The 4,778-nt window shown below is 44.5% G+C and overlaps 1 non-coding gene across 1 annotated transcript; it reads right to left on the reverse strand.

The window, feature by feature from the left end:
- Nucleotides 1-4,448: 4,448 nt before the first annotated feature.
- Nucleotides 4,449-4,555, reverse strand: LOC120360422 (U6 spliceosomal RNA). Its single transcript, XR_005576921.1, has one exon. It is a non-coding gene; the product is annotated as a U6 spliceosomal RNA (small nuclear RNA).
- Nucleotides 4,556-4,778: the final 223 nt, after the last annotated feature.

Raw genomic sequence — 4,778 nt, forward strand, 5'->3', positions numbered from 1 at the left:
TGTGTGTGTGTGACTGGTTTGTTTTGTTTTTAGAGATGGAGTCTCATTCTGTCCCCCAGGCTGGAGTGCAGTGACACAATCATAGCTCACTGCAGCCTGGAATTCCTGGGCTCAGGAAATCCTCCAACCATGGCCTCCCAAGTAGTTGGAACTACAGGTACATGCCATCGTGTACCTGAGCTAATTTTTGCTTTTCTATTTTTGTAGAGACAGGGTCTTGCTATGTTGTTCAGACTAACCTTGAACTCCTGGCCTCAAACTGTACTCCCACCTCAGCCTCCCAACAGAGCAAGGATTACAGGTGTGAGCCACTTCGCCCTGCCAACTGGTTTTTAACAGCTCTAGCAGAGATATTGGCCAAGTACTAGGGAAAAATACAGGAGGGGGGAATTAATTCTGCCCAGGGGTGACAGGAATAACTACATGGAACTCACATCTGCAACTGAGTAGAATGCAAGGCTTTAGAGGAGATACCTTACAATAGTGGCTCTAAACCTTCCCTTAAATTTAAATCTCCTAGAGGGCTTTTTAAAAACCCTGATTCCCAAGCCCCAGGCCAAAAGCTCTGATTCAGTAGGTCTGGGTAGGACCCGAGAATTTGCCTTTCTAACAAGTTCCCAGGTTATGCTGGTTGTTGCTGATGCTGGTCCACGGATCCCACTGTGAGCACTGCTGCCTTACAAGACCCAGGAGAAAGCAGCAAGTGCATAGGTTCAGAAAATGAAAGAACCTGGCCTGCTCGGGGGAGCAAAGGTAGTCTGGCAGGGTCGGATCAGAAGGCAGTATAAAAGATGACAAAAGATTTGGGAGGCCAAGGCGGGCTGATCACGTGGTCAAGAGCTTGAGACCATCCTGGCCAACATGGAGAAACCCCATCTCTACTGAAAATACAAAAATTAGCTGGACGTGGTGGCGCGTGCCTGTAGTCCCAGCTACCTGGGAGGCTGAGGCAGGACAATCAGTTGAACCTGGGAGGTGGAAGTTGCAGTGAGCCAAGATCCTGCCACTGCACTCCAGCCTGAGTGACAGAACAAGACTCTGTCTCAAGAGAAAGAAGGAAAGAAGGAGAGACGGAGGGAGGGAGGGAAAGAGAGAGAGGGAAAGAAAGAAGGAAGGAAGGAAGGAAGGAAGGAAGGAAGGAAAGAAACAGAAAGAAAGAAAGAAAGAAAATGACAAAAGATGAGGTGGGAAGAGTGCAGAGGCCACAGCAAATCCTGAACACTTGTGGGACCTTTGGAATTTGTGGCCTTGAATAACACAATCCATCTTGTATTTCAAACGATTGCTCTGGTGTCAGTGGAGAACAGAGTGAGACAGGGGAGACTGGAGGAAAGGACACTGGCTAGGAGGTTGCTGTTAGAGCCCAGAGGAGAAATAATGAGGTCAGAGCTGGTGCAGGTGCAGTAGAAATAAGAGGAAACAGGCCAGGCACAGTGGCTCATGCCTGTAATCCCAGCGCTTTGGGAGAAAAAAGTGGGAGGATTGCTTGAGGCTAGGAGGTTGAGACCAGCCTGGGCAACACAGCAAGACTATATCTCTATAAATAATTTAAAAAATTAACTAAGGGCCAGGCGCAGTGGCTCATACCTGTAATTCCAGCACTTTGGAAGGCCAAGGTGGGTAGATGGCTTGAGGCCAGGAGTTCAAGGCCAGTCTGGCCAACATGGTGAAATCCATCTCTACTAAAAATACAAAAATTAGCCCGGCATGGTGGCACACACTTGTAATCCCCGCTACTCAGGGGGCAAAGGCAAGAGAATTGCTTGAACTCTGGAGGCAGAGGTTGCAGTCAGCTGAGATCATGCCACTGCACCCCAGCCTGGATGACAGAGTGAGACTCCATATGTGTATATATATATATGGAAATAAAAGTGGTTTTGGTTAAAAAAAAAAAAAAAAAATCAAGGCTTTGGATACGATGGCCAAAGGAAACCGAGCTGACTCAGGGAAGAATGAGAGCAAAAACCTGACTTACCTCTTTTAAATGGCTTAGCTTAGCAGTTGCAAAGAAGAAGAGAGAAGGGAGAATAAGGAAGGAGTCCAGAAGTTAGGACCCAGCAGGACTTTGTGAAGATGTTTACAGCATCCTGGTGCTAGCTCTGTCATCTGTGAATACTATGGTTTGGGTGTGTCTCTTCCACAATTCATGTGTTGGAAACTTCATCTCCATGCAACAGTGCTGGGAGGTGGGGCCTTTTGGGAGGCATTTAGCCAGGAGGGATCTGCCCTTGTAAATGGATTAATGCCACCGTCAAAAGGGCTTGCAGGAGTGGGTCTGCTCTCTCTTGCCCTTCTGCTTTCTGCCATGTGTGAACACAAGCAAGAAGGCCCACACCAGATGCCAGCACATTGACTTGGACTTCCCAGCCTCCAGAGCTGTGAGAAATAAATTTCTGCTCGTTATAAATTACACAATCGGTTGTATTCTGTTATAGCAGCATAAACAGACTAAAACAGTGTAGCATCACAAACCCTTCTGACCTAACCTGCATTTAAATGCAAAGTGCCTGCTGATCATTATCTATTCTCAGGCCAACGGGCTGCCTGCCCTTCCTGGTTCTGCTCCTATCACAGGGGCCTGACTCATGCAAATTACATTTTTCAGCCTCCTTGACCAACTGGCTTCTGGTGAATTTCCACCAAAGAGTGGCACTGGCAGGAGACTGCAGGGAGAGGAGTAGGAAAAGTTATTCCTCCCTCACTCCTTTTCTTCCCCACCCCTGGCCCCATCTCTGCCTTCTGGGTGGCTCATGAGATCTGTGCTGGATTTCAGCATGTGTCCCAGCTCCTGGCGCCTGGTGACATTCCCTGTCTTTGGTCCCTCCAGCTGTGTGTGGGTGGGGAGTCACAGCTTGCTACTGTTGCTCATCTCTGCAATGACTCACTAGCCCACTTGCCTTTCAGCTCTTCCAATATCTGACAAATAGTTCCTGGTATCTGAATTTCTTCTATTGAATTAGCTAGTGTGGGCCCTGTTGTCCTCACTGGTGCCTGATTGATAAACATACAATGATAATCCATCAGCTTCTCCCCCCACCACTGGAGTCAGGCATCAGAATCATATTCAGGCTGGGATTATCCAAGCTGATATTAACAAAGTCTGTCATTTAAAGCTAAGCAGAAGAACAATTTTAAAAGAGGTGGTAAATAAAGATAAAAGCTGAAATAAATATATTGTACAACATAAAGGAGTAAAATGATAAATGAGTTCAAAAGCTGGTTTTTTGATAAGATGACTAAAGTAAACAAACCTCTGACAAATTTAATTAAGGGAATATTTTTAATTAGAAATGAGAAAGGAGATAGGACAATTTACAGAAAATAGTTTTTCCCCCAAATCCAAAGAGAATGTTATGCATTCTTGTAGACTAATAAACTGAAATCCTTGATGAAATAAACAATTTCTAGAAAAATTTAATTACCAAAAATAATCTAAGTATAAATCCAAACAAAATAACAACTGAGAAAAAAATTGAGAAAATCATCCAATAACAATCCCAAAGCTCCAGTTGGTTCCATTGTTTCCACCAGCAAAATTTTTATATGTTTAAGAAACAGATAATTTTCATGTTGTATAAAACATACAGAGTGAGCTTGGTGCAGTGGCTCACACCTATAATCCAAGCACTTTGGGAGGCCCAGGTAGGCGGACTGCTTGGGCTCGGGCACTTGAGACCATCATGGGCAATGTGGCAAAACACCCATCTCTACTAAAAATACAAATATTAACCAGACATAGGGGGTGTGTGCCTGTAATCTCAGTTACTTGGGAGGCTGAGATAGGAGGATCACTGGAGCCTGAAAGGTTGAGGCTGCAGCGAGCTGTGTTTGCACTACTGCACTTCAGCCTGGGTGATACAGTGAGACCCTATCTAAAAAAAGAAAAAAAGCGGACAACGAGACAAGTACCTTTATGTCTATTAGGCAAGCATGAACTTCTTCTCAAAGCCTGATCAAGATAAAACACTCAAAAAGAAAATTATAGGCACAGATAACATGAAGATGGATAAGAAAAGCTTAAAGAAAATTCTCACCTCTAAAAAGGAATTTGTTTTACCGTACTGCTTCAAATCTTCAGAGAGATGATAAGTTTCTTGTGGGGAGGAGGGTGTTGTAACACAGCTTCACTGAGATATAATTCTTTTTTTTTTTTTTTGATAGAATTTCACTCTTGTTGCCCAGGCTGGAGTGCAATGGTGTAATCTTGGCTGACTGCAACCTCTGCCTCCAAGGTTCAAGCGATTCTCTTGCCTTCAGAGTAGCTGGGACTACAGGTGCCTGCCACCACGCCCAGCTAATTTTTATATTTTTAGTAGAGACAGGGTTTTACCATGTTGGCCAGGCTGGTCTCAAACTTCTGACCTCAGGTGATCCATCTACCTCGGCCTCTCAGAGTGCTGGGATTATAGGCGTGAGCCACTGTGCCTGGCCATAATTTTTATACTACAAAAAATATGAACCACTTTATAAATCTGTGTCATCCTGATGCAAGGGCTGTGCTAATCTCCACTGCCTCGTTCCAACTTCAGTATATGTGCTGCTAATGCGATAGCACAAAAGGTGTTAACTTTACATTGAAAGGAATCATAAACGATGAATGGTTTGTACGTTATCAAAGTAAACAACCACTTGATAAAACTTCCAAAGCTAAAATCAAAGGAAAACTATCTGGAGAAAATGTTCACAGCAAATATAACAAAAAGTTCTGTGTTATGCAAAGAACTTACACATGTTGGGCTGGGTGCAGTGGCTCACGCCTGCAATCCCAGCATTTTGCG

The sequence above is a fragment of the Saimiri boliviensis genome, chromosome 20 (genome assembly GCF_048565385.1).
Source record: "Saimiri boliviensis isolate mSaiBol1 chromosome 20, mSaiBol1.pri, whole genome shotgun sequence".
Classification (NCBI taxonomy): domain Eukaryota; kingdom Metazoa; phylum Chordata; class Mammalia; order Primates; family Cebidae; genus Saimiri; species Saimiri boliviensis.